Source organism: Myxocyprinus asiaticus, chromosome 29 (assembly GCF_019703515.2).
Source record: "Myxocyprinus asiaticus isolate MX2 ecotype Aquarium Trade chromosome 29, UBuf_Myxa_2, whole genome shotgun sequence".
Lineage (NCBI taxonomy): Eukaryota > Metazoa > Chordata > Actinopteri > Cypriniformes > Catostomidae > Myxocyprinus > Myxocyprinus asiaticus.
The window spans coordinates 45,063,254-45,075,853 of record NC_059372.1 but is presented as its reverse complement, the minus strand read 5'-3'; the positions used below and the strand labels follow the sequence as shown (position 1 = coordinate 45,075,853).

General features: G+C 36.6%; 1 long non-coding RNA gene across 1 annotated transcript; it reads left to right on the top strand.

Annotated features, from left to right (window-relative positions):
* Positions 1 to 1,446: 1,446 nt before the first annotated feature.
* Positions 1,447 to 3,319, top strand: LOC127419671 (uncharacterized). Its single transcript, XR_007893705.1, has 6 exons — positions 1,447 to 1,563; positions 2,347 to 2,398; positions 2,480 to 2,530; positions 2,669 to 2,713; positions 2,801 to 2,861; positions 2,974 to 3,319. It is a non-coding gene; the product is annotated as an uncharacterized LOC127419671 (long non-coding RNA).
* Positions 3,320 to 12,600: the final 9,281 nt, after the last annotated feature.

The following is a 12,600-nucleotide window of genomic DNA, read 5'->3' as shown; positions in this document are numbered from 1 at the left end:
AGCACCCTCAATTGCAGACCAGGGCAAACTACTGTCCAAGGGGCGATTTATCATGAACGTTTTTTATTAGAGCTTTCATTTATCTGGCTTTGGGACCTATCGCGCATCCATAAGCTTTTAATATGCTCAGGGTTGCCAGATAATAGATCCAACACCACAATCAGAGATTTATACTTGCACAAATAGGAAATGTTTCGCCTTATGTCATACTTAATTTATGCAATCTGGCAACCATGTATGCGAGTGCGCAAGCTCACTCTCCTCTTCGGAAAAACCCTTAAAATGCTCAATAGTGCAAATATTATGCTCAAAGAAAAATGTAATGCAGCCACTCCTTGTTCATTCGTGATGCTGCGTGTGCTGTTTAGTGACAAGTCTGCGAGCAAACCTTTTCAGTGATAAACTTTAGTAAAATCCCGTGAGCAAAACCAAGTGAGAGAGGAAAATGTTTGTTCTTTGTGTTATTTGTAAAATGCTGAATCACTCACACCTGTATGTGAATGTTACTCCGACAGTAATCATTTATCAGTGTCATGCAGCCTGTTTTATTCAGTTCTGTGCTGAATGGGATGCCAAATAAACCATTGACGAGACCCACATCATGACCCATACGCGTGTAAACAGGTTAATAATGTTCTGAGAATAAAACAAATGTGCCCACTTTGCGGCCAACGTTAAAATAAGCCTATAATTACCTGAATATTTTGTTTTGTTTATTAAACCAGACTCCTCGTTAGGGTTGCACCAGCTGTGCGTAAGGTCTCACGTAAGTTAGGACGTAAAGTTCACACTAAGGGCTTAGTAACTACTAGTTAGTTTGTAACTAAGTCAGTGCTTAATTTGGTTGAACCACCTGTTCTTAGGGCAAGACTTAACTAGTAGGTCGTAAACTCTCCGTAAAGTGATGCGTAGTCGCATAATATGAGGTTTACCTGTACTGATCCAATAAACAGCCTTCAAATTTGTACACAGAAGTATTAAAAAGTTGTGAACTTCAGTTTGATCTAGTTAAAGTTGATGTTCAAATCTTGTTTGCTCACGTAACTGTCAGCTATAATAAATTATATCCCCATTAAAATATGATACGTAATAAAAGTCGATTTGATAAATAGTATATTTGCCCTGTGTAAAGAACAATATATAAGAACTGTATCTAAAATAAATAAGGGGTGATAAATAAATACTAATACAACAGGCTGTAAAAATAGACATTTATTCATTTTAATATCATATATGACGTATCCTGAAAACTGCACCGTTTGAACGGTTTCATGCTGAAGAGACGCTTAAAAGGAAGTTGTTTTTCTCTCTCGTAAATGTAAACGAGTGTAAATGTTAACATCATACTGTATGTCGAAATGACTGAAGCCTGTCACGCACAGCATTAGCTCACTGATGTCATTAAATGAGTCTGCTTTTTTATTCCAAGCTACTCCTGGGTAGGGTTGCACTCAAAAATATCCAACTGCAGACCCGCAGCACCAGCAATTTCAGAACAGCAGCCCCAGAACGGAAGTGAGGGGCGGAGTTATTGATAACGAGATAAGCATGGCGGAGAGCACGGTGAATTGTTTGTAATGTTTTTGCCATTATGTGGTGATTAATTATCGTATATATCAAGTTAAGTGTTTATCTGCTAACTGAATCTGTGCATGGCTTTATCATCTTATTGATGCTTGAATTTGTTGTCATGCTTTATTGTACAGATTGTTTTTTTCCCTGCGGACTGTTCGGTTACTTTTCGGATCGCGTGTTGTAAATGGGCCTTGCGATGACGTTTTGAAGACGTTTATTATTTATGAATATAAATAGTTTGTTCCACTTTCTTCTGTTATATGCATTGTTTGTGAGTTAATGTTACCTTACCATTGAGTTTTTTAATCGCATTTGTCAAAGTTGACATAATTGTGTGGTGCTTTTTTATTTTATTTTTTATCTCTTGTAGAGACATATATTCAGAGAGGTGACGCATTACCTCAGCTGCAACCGTGCAACAAGTGTTTACCACTGCCCTTTTTGCTCGGCCAGCGTGTTTAAGCCAGCTAAACTGGTCAAATTAAAAAGTCATCTTCAAAGCCACTTCTATAAGGCAGATATTTTACCAGTGTAAAACTATTCATATTGCGTTCAAGCTTTGCCATTCAGAGTGTGCCGTTCAAGAGTTTAAGAAGCTTGGTTAATGGTTACTTGCATGATGTTCTGATTTTGCATGCTTTGACATTTGTTACAAGAAAAACCCAAATACTGGTGACTGCTGTGATTCAGAGCTTTAAACTGTTTGTGCCGCACAATGTAACTTTGCATATTAAGAAATCTGTTTTTATTATTTGTGTATTTTTGTTGCAGTAAGATGACAGCCAAAATTGCTCCTGGCGCATGGCTGCTACTGAATAACAAGGTTGGTTATAAAGAAGTCTGCTAAAGTTGGGACAAGTGTCAAACCCTTACATTTAACCTCATGCTTCTCCTTTTTTTTTAGGATGTCCCCCAACAAATTGGTGGTGTGGACTATGGAGTCTTCATGTTGATGGTGAGACAAATTATGTTTTGATATAAATAAACCAATGATTGGTGTGCTTCTTTAGTAGTTAAAGAAGGAACAAGAAGCAATTTTTTATTTATGACATTTACAGAGAGAAATTTCTTGATTTTTTTTCTTGTTTGTCAGTATGCTCTATATCTTGTTTTGGGAGCACCCTTTGATTTGACATCTGTAAGTAATTGCAGTTCAAGTAATAGACCATTACATTTGCACCCCCTTCCGATCAATTCTAAATTAACCAAGAAATATATGTTACAGTAGAGAAACCCTTCAAGAGGCCCTTCCAAGTGGAGAACAAACTACGCTTAGCAGCAGTGAAGTATGTCTCAAATATAGACAACGCATATATATCAGTGTATATATTTCTTTGCAAATATTACATTTATAATAAATATTAAAATTAAATTTTTCTTTAACATTCTCTAATGAAGGAGTTCCCAGTAATCCGACACATGACAGAAGCTGTGAAATGGCTCCTTTCCAACAGACATCTGCTCAGGGGCCCAGTGGAAGCCTCTTTTCCTTACAATGGATGGAGAGGACAAGGAAAAGGCCCTCAACAATCTCCTGGAACAATCAGAAGCTTCCAAAGAGCCCTTCACATTTCATTTTGTGTTCAGGAATGACATGGAGTTATTTTTGCAGGAATGTCATGACAAAATGGGCCTAAGAGTGAATTGTTCATTTGAGGAAATTTTATTTAATTATTTGTTGTATAAAGTTTGATTGTTTCTTTTAAAATTATGTTGCTGTTTTTTTATTTTTTATAATAATATCTAGTTGTATTGTAGTTATATTTTTATTTAAATGTTTTAGTTTTTATATAGAAAGTGCATGCTGCACATGTTCTTGGCTTTGGAATAAACGTTTATTTTGAATGCTGTGATGTGAAGTATATTTCATATTAAATGCCTATAAGTCTCTTTAAGCATTATTTCTAACATCACGAACAGGAAAAAATACTCACATAATACAATGAAACGGATAACATTATACAATAATATTACACAAGATTAATGTTTTAAAATGCTTATTGTACTGTACCTTACTGTATCATTATAACTTATACATGTACGAACTGAAAAGTGGCCGTTTCGCATGTAATAAAAGAAAATTACGCTCCAAAACCGTAGGTGGCGCCATACGGTAAAAAAAAAAAAAAAATTCTAGCCAAAATATATTTTAAATATATGTCAAATATATGTTGTAACCGTGAAGCTCAATAAAATATATTTTTTGGCCATTTTTTGTATATTTTGAAATGTATTTAAAAATATATTTGAAAATATATTTTTTTTTTACCGCATGGGGCGCGACTCCGTTAAGAACGTATGCTCCGCCCCTCACTTCCGTTCTGGCGCTGCTGCTCTAGAACTGCGGGTCTGCAGCTGTGCATAAGTTCTCACGTAAGTTAGGACGTGAAGTTCACACTAAGGGCTTAGTAACTACTAGTTAGTTTGTAACTGTCGGTGCTTAATTTGGTTGAATCACCTGTTCTTAAGGCAAGCCTTAACTAAGTAGGTCGTAAACTCTCCGTAAAGTGATGCGTAGTCGCATAATAAGACGTTTACTTGTATTTATCCAATAAACATCCTTCAAATTTGTACACAGAAGTGTTAAAAAGCCGTGAATGTAAGTTTTATCTCGTTACGGTTGATGTTCAAACCTTGTTTGTTCACGTAACTGTCAGCTGTAATAAATTATCCCCATTAAAATATGATACGTAATAAAACAAGATTTTATTAATGGTATATTTAGCCTATGTAAATAATATTTAATAACTGTATCTGAAAGGAATAAGGGACCAAAAAATAAATAATTACTTATACAACAGACTGGAAAAATAGACATTTATTCATTTTAATATCTTATATATTTCGTATATGTTGAAACTTAACACTGGGTGGAGTGCACAGGAAAGTGCACCGTTAGATCGGTTTCATGCTGAAGAAGTACGTTTTTTACATAATGTTTTCTCCCGTAAATGTAAATGAGTGTAAATGCCAACATCATCATATATGCTGAAAGGACTGGAGCCTGTCATCCAGAACATGAGCTCATTGATGTCATTAAATGAGTCTGCTTTTTTATTCCATCAGTTACTCCTGGTCGGAGGCTTCCGTATATATTTAGTTTATACGTAGGGTTACGTCCTACCTAAGTGTAATGGTGCAAACCTTAAATATTTAGTAGTGCATAAATTGTGACTTAGTGCCCATTTACGCCACAACTAGACTAAGTCGTAACGTACGTATAGCTGGTGCAACCGGCCCCTGATATAGAGTGTTAAATTGAATACTAAATTACCACTGCATTGAAGTATGGTAAGATAAACAATTAATAATTATACTCAGTCTTAATTCAGTTTTACTAACACGTGATAGAAATGTAGCAGCAAAACTTCAAGCAATCACAGAATGGTCCCATCAGAATACACTTAAGAAAATTGTGCATCATTCACTGAGTGCATGAGTGCACTAGTACTTTTGAGCTTAAAAGATACAACTATGTAGAATTTTTTATCTTCTCTCTTCCAGGATCTACTTAACAACTGATGTGGCCCCTGTACCAAAACAAGTGCACACCTCTGCTCAATTTAAAATGTAAGTCTAATACTGTAAAACGGCAAGCAGATTTCATTGAATCCAAGCAAACACACAAAAATCCCTGCAGTTTGTGAACACACAATTGCTGCATCAAAACTTATAAACGTGTATGATTGTGCAAATCAGTGTTCAAATCTGCAGGAGCAGCATTTTGGTGTCATTCTCAGCGACAGATCATGTGAAAAATAAACGAAGCAATAAATGTTTTGTACATAAAATACTGTTATTTACGTTGTTTTAGTAGCATTTAAACATGATTTAATATATTTAAAAAATGTGTAATTATGATACATCTCCACTTTATACAGAGCACCCCTACTATTTTCAGAAGCACCCTCAGGGACTTTGTTATGGAACCGTGCCTGAAGCTGTTTCTTTTTTGCCATTTTTGACCTAATTGACCTTAAGACAAGCCAGTCTATTGCATACTGTGGCAACACAAAAACAAAGACAATGTTAAGCTTCATTTAATGAACCAAACAGCTTTAAATTGTGTTTGATATAATGACAAGTGATTTTCGAGTACCAAATTAGCAATTTAGCATGATTACTCAAGCATAAGGTGTTGGAGTGATGGCTGCTGGAAATGAGGCCTGTCTAGATTTGATCAAAAATGACTTTTTTCAAATAGTGAAGGTGCTGTTTTTTTATATCAGTAACATCCTGACTATACTTTGTGATCAGTTGAATGGCATTTTGGTGAATTAAAGCACCAGTTTCCTTACGAAACAGCAAACCGTAAATTATTCCAAACTTTTGGCCGCCAGTGTATACATACATATATATATTAGGGATGCTCCGATCAGGATTTTTACAGCCGATAACTATCTCAGATATTTTTGTCACCTGATCAGCCAATACCAATCATTTCACCTTTTATCAGGATCTCAGTCATGACTGGCTGTACGTAAGCTTTCTGCACACTGACACTATTAATTGAATTTTCCTCTTCCCAGTAATATCGCTAGTTTTTGCTGACAAATTTTTTTTTAAAAGGCTTATTAAAAAAGCTTTTAATAAGTACACAAAGTCTATAATATTAAGCATACAGCTCTGGCTATGTGGTTCTGGCAAACTTCCAAGGTAGCCTCAGTATAAGTTAATAAGCAATAAAATAATAACTATATTACTATAATAAATACAAAAATGCGAAAAAAGGAAAAATAGTAAAATTAAGAAAGATATAGTTAATTTACAAGAAATTGCTAAATATCCTGATTTCATGCCAAATAGATTAGATAATACCTTGAAGTTTTGGGCAGATAAAGGTCTGAAAATATATCACCAACTGTTCACTGATTAAAGAATGGATACCTTTTCAAACCTAGCAAAAAAGTATGAGCTTCCAAATTAATTTTTATTTTAACTATGTACAGGTAAGATATTTATTAACAGAAGTTAAAGTAATAAGAAATAAAAAAGGAAATGCATCCATTAATAAATTATATAATTGATACATACAATACAGCTAATCCAATAAAAATGTTAGGAATTTTAAAGAGTGCACTCGAAAGAGATATACAGGACACTCTGAATAAAAATGTATGTAGGTGGGAGGATGAATTAAAAAAAAAAAAAAAATTAGTCAGCAAGACTGGGAGAAATATCATATAATATATTCCATACTACTCAATCCAGTGTTTAGAGGGAATATGCTTGGAAGATACAAATGAGATTTTTTATAACACCTATTATTCAAAGTAAATACAATGGCATGGTAAAAGGGGATTGTTGGAGAAATTGTGGAGAAAAAAAAAAGGCTCATTACAGTCAAATTCTATGTGAGTGCTCTAAATTGACAACTTATTGGAATGAAGTGATTAGACAGGTTAATTTAATATTTAACTGCACAATAGAAATACATCCAGAAAACCTTATTTTGGGTAAAATACTATTGTCCTTAAGAAATAAAACTGAACAAAATATATTTAGGGTAATCAGAATAGCAGCTTTGAAACAGATGACAAAAAACTGACTTAAACCAGAACCCCCACAATTTCAAAGATGGAGAGAAATGATTTCAGAAATATACCAAATGGAAAAAGTAACATTTAAAATTAATAATAAAAGTCTGGAATGTGAACATAAATGGGATTTGTTTAAAAATATTATAAATTGGGAGTCGCGTGGCGCCATACGAGGGTCGGACGCGTGAACGACAAGGTCTGCGCACTTTGCTAGTTTTTTTGTTCTTTTTGTATCATAAACCGGTGAGATTCGATACACACTGCTGCATAACTGTTCTAAGAAGTCAACATGTCAAAGAATTCAAAATCCTTGGGTTCTGGAGATATTAAAAGACACTTATGTGCTCAAGCTGATACCTCAGACATGGCTGCAGACCAGGGACTCTGTTTGGACAGTGCGGTGGGACAAATTCAGCGGCAACTGGAGAGCATGTCTGTAATACTGGAGAAAGTCGTAGTGGACCTTGAGGATCTTGCTGAAATACGTCGATCGATTGTGTTGGAGGCTAAATTCTCTGAGATGGTTACAAGAATCAGGGACATTGAGAGATGGATCGATTATCTGAAGTCATCGGAGAGGGAATTAGCTGCTAATCCGCTAGCGACCAAGATAGACTTGGAATACGTTTGGGAAAAACTGGAGGATTTGGAGAATCGTAATCGGCGAAACAACGTCCGAACTGTTGGAATTCCTGAGCATGAGGAAGGCCGAGATATGGTGAAATTCCTAGACGAGCTCTTTCCGAGACTGTTCGACATAACAGGCCATAAGCTGGAAATCGAGCGAGCTCACAGAGTCCCGGCTTGGAGATCTGCAGGAGACAGACCCCGATCAATTCTGGCCAAATTTCTGAGATCATCTGATAAAGATCTTGTGTTATGCAAGGTGAAGAATAAAGGAAGGACTTCTTGGAAAAGCCAAAGCATTTTCTTGTTCCCAGACTTTGCGAATTCAAAAAGAGAGAAACGTGATCGATTCAAGGAATGCAAGAAACTCTTACATCAATAGAAGATTGCCTTTGCACTAATGTTTCCGGCCAAACTGAGAATAGATACTAAGGATGGCCGCAAAGTATTCACATGCCCACAGCAAGCGATGTCTTTCATAGAGACAATGGGGTGAGTAAGCCATTTGGTGATTTTCATGGTGCCCCCAATTGAGCTTGTCTCACTGAACATACACTTGACTGTCTGAAAAAGCTGGGCGCCATTTTGTTTCTTTTCGTGCTGGTTCCGCCTAGCGGCTGGAGTTTGTTTTTTGGAATAACACTCCTTCAAGAAACTTTTGCATCGATGGAGGGTCGCTTTTGCACTGATGTTCCCAGCCAAATTGAGAATGGATAATAAGGCTGGCTGCAAAATATTTGCCTGCCCCCAGCAAGCGATATAAAAACTCTGCCAGTACAGTAAGACAGAATACAAGTTAAAAATATATTCTCTGAAAAACCTAAATATCTTATGCAGTGTTGTTCTAAAACAAGATAAATCAAATTGATCTTGTTTTAAGGATTTTTTGATATTTTCACAGGAAAACAATACAAACATTATTATCAAGAATACGATTTTTGCCCTAATATCAAAGGTCTTACTAGAAAAAATTTGAATTTTCTTGATAAAAAAATATGATTGTGCCTGGTAACATGTGCATGTAAAATGGCTAGAAATAGCATTTTAGCTTAGTGTAAAGCTGACTATTTACACAAGGTTTATTTCTATTTCTTCTGCTCCAAACTTACTTCAGACTTCTCCATCTGCTCGTATGAATGTAACACATCATAAGAAAGTGTTTCACCGCTGTTCGAATGCACTTTGGATCGCATCAATTATATGGATAAATGTTTTCCATCTGAAAGGACTAAATATTAAATTAAACAAATGACAATAAAATGCAAAGTAATCTCTTCAGTAATCAAAATACTTTTTGAATGTAACTGTATTCTAAATACCAATGATTTAAATTGTAACTGTATTGGAATACAGTTACTTATATTTTGTATTTTAAATACGTAATCCCGTTACATGTATTTCGTTACTCCCCAGCCCTGCTCCTATTGGTTGGAGTTTGTTTTGTGGAGTATTTTTTTGCAGGACATTGGAAGAATTAGGTCATCTGCTTCACTCATGAACATTCGTTTGACTGTCTGAGGAAACTTAACAGATTTTTTAAATAGTTTTTTTCTGGAGTTTGTTTTGTGGAGGAACACACCTTCAATACAGTTTTGTGAATGAATCTACATGTTCTTTGTGTTTATTCTGCCCATTGACTGGAGTTTGTTTTATAGATTATTTTCTGTTATGTAAATCTGTCTCATAAAATTTTTCTTGAGCAATCAGACGGCAAAGTTGTCATGGGGGCTTTCGTAGGCGTACATGGACTGTTTGAATTTAGAGGGATGGACGCCGGTTGGCGCTGTCATGCGCGGGATTAATAAGCAAATTTTTTTTTTCTGTTTGTTTGGTGTTGGGGAAAGTTTGGGGGTTGATTGTTGCACCAATGTGGAATGTGGTCTTTATAATTTTTTTTTTGACACACAATCTAATTTTTCTAATATGTCAAAATGTCAATGTTAATATGAGTGGATTATCTCTCTCCACGTGGAATGTGAATGAGTTGGGGCACCCCATAAAAAGAAGGAAGGTTATTTCTTTTCTTAAACGTAAGAAATATGATATAGTGTTTCTTACAGAAATGCATCTTTCCCTGCAGGAAGTTGAAAAATTTGGGAAGCTATGGGGTGGACATGTTTTCTTTAGTGCTGGCTCAAGTAAGATCAGGGGAGTCATTACATTAATTAAACATCTACAATTCAAATAGTTGGCGCTTTAATGTATCCCTTTTGCAAAATCTTGAATTCCAACAAATGTTAATGGCTGAAATTAATGTTTATATGGAGACCAACTGGTCCTCAGTATCCTCTGTGGACGTGGCTTGGGAGGCACTTAAGGCGGTTCTTAGGGGTCGTATCATACAGTATGCCTCATTCATCAAAAGTCCAAAGCACGAGAACTCATAGAGTTGGAAGGGAATATTAAAAGTGCCGAGGCAGAGCTGAAACGCAGAATGTCATCTGATGGAAAACTTTGACTGAAATACAGATGTAATACTATTTTGTCACGAAAGGTGGAGTTTTGGCTGTTCAGGGCAAGACAGTCATATTTTGAATCGGGGGACAAAGCACGGAACCTTTGGTCTAGATATATAAAGCAGAGAGAATCTTTTTCTACCATTCCCTCAAATTTTTACCTCTAGCCATTGATATTAATAATGCTTTTAAAGAATTCTGTCTTGATCTCTATAGTTCCATGTCTTTGTCTACTAATGAAGATATTAGAAACTTTGTGGAACCATTGGAACTCCCTAAACTGAAGACTGAGCAAAACATTTTTCTTGATTCTGAGATAACCTTGGAGGAGCTTGACGAGGTAATTAAGTCCCTGCCTACAGGCAAGGCTCCGGGGCCAGATGGCTTTGCCGCTGAATTTTTTAGATCATATGCTAAAGAACTGGCTCCACTTTTGCTAGAAGTTTATACAGAATCATTAAAGAATGGAAAGCTTCCGCCAACCATGACACAAGCCCGGATCAGTCTGATTCTTAAAAAGGACAAAGATTCAAGCGAGTGTAAAAGTTACCGTCCAATTTCCCTGATCCAGCTAGACATTAAAATATTGTAAAAAATGTTGGCTAACCGATTGAGTAAAGTTATGACATCTCTTACACATATAGATCAGGTGGGGTTTATTTGGGGCCGCAGCTCTTCTGATAACATTATCATATGGTCAGTGGCGAATGATCAGACTCCAGTCGCTGCCATCTCACTTGATGCCGAAAAGGCTTTTGATATGGTAGAATGGGATTATCTTTTTAAGATTTTGGAAATATACGGGTTCGGGAATACTTTTATTGGATGGATTAAGTTACTTTATAGACACCTGGTAGCAGCGGTACAAACAAATGGATTAATTTCAGATTATTTTAATCTGGATAGGGGCACCCGGCAGGGTTGCCCTCTTTCCCCATTATTGTTCTGTCTTGCCCTGGAACCATTAGCAGTTGCGATAAGAAGGGAAGATGATTTTCCAGGTGTGGTGTGGCGCATAAGCTTTTGCTTTATGCTGATGATATTTTATTATTCGTCTCCGACCCCACTAGATCTGTGCCTTGCCTCCACAGAATTATTAATTCCAGCGTACTGCCCAGTAACAGCTTTTCAGCCTGGTGCCTTCCAGTGTCCCAAACAGGGCATTAAGTATTGGGGCATCTTATTCCCAGCAAATTTGTCTGATTTAGTTAGAGTTAAAAGGTTTTCAAGCGATGTGAGCTTTATTATATTTATCTGTGATTGTGAAGGTTAATGTTATTAAAATGAATTGTATTCCAAAATTCAACTACCTGCTACATTCTCTCCCTGTAGATGTCCCCCTCTCTTATTTCAAACAATTTGATAGCATAGCAAAGTCCTTCATTTGGAGTGGTAAGCATCCCAGATTACATTTCAGTAATTACATAGGCTGATTGTCAGTGGTGGGCTAGGCCTACCCAATATTTAGTTTTTTTATTAGGCATTCGGTCTCAGACATTTTGCTCATTGGTCGCTTCCACGTGAGAGAGCCCCTTCCTGGTTTTGTATCGAACAGGAAGTTCTTGCCCCTATTTTGCCATTGCAAAGCCTTTCTATTAAACTAACCGGAGAAGTTAAGTCACACCCGGTTATCTCGCATTTGCACGTGGTATGGACAAAAGTGTCCAGTGTTTAATTCGGACATTTATTTAAATGTTGCCTCAAGCATATGGCTGAACCCAAAATTATGTATTAATAAGTCCCCATTCTGCTGGTCAGATTGGATTGTGAGGGATGTTCGTACGCTCGGTGACCCAGTGGAGGGTTTAGATCTTTTGAAAATATGGTTCAACATTTTAGGATTCCCAGATCTCAGTTCTTTAGGTATTTACAGCTGCGCCACCTGCTCTGTACTATTTTTGGGAGTAGCATACACCCCCCTAAAGTGGCAGATACTCTGGAATTAGTGATTACTGCTTTTGGAAAAGGTCATGAGGCATCAGTGTATTACTCCCTGCTAATTCAGAGTCTGGGGGACAGAGCTTCAACTTCTCTCAAGAGATTATGGGAGAAAGATTTAAACTTGGTATAGGAGGAGGGAGTGTGGGCTAGGATTCTAAAAAAAGTGCAAGGGTGCGTCTGATGCAATTTAAGATTTTGCATCAATTCTATTGGACCCCCTATAGATTGTATAGACTTAAAGACACACCCACCTACTCGCGATGCCAATCAGAAGACGGGGACACAAACCATGTTTTTTGCGGATGTGTTAAGATCCAAGAATTTTGGTTGAGGGTTCAGAGCTTCATGTGTGACGTAGTGGACACTCAATTTTCATTTTGCCCCAGACTTGTGTATTTTGGGTGATGGGGTGGTCCTTAAAATGGGTGATGTATATATGGAGAGCTGGGTGCTGACCATCG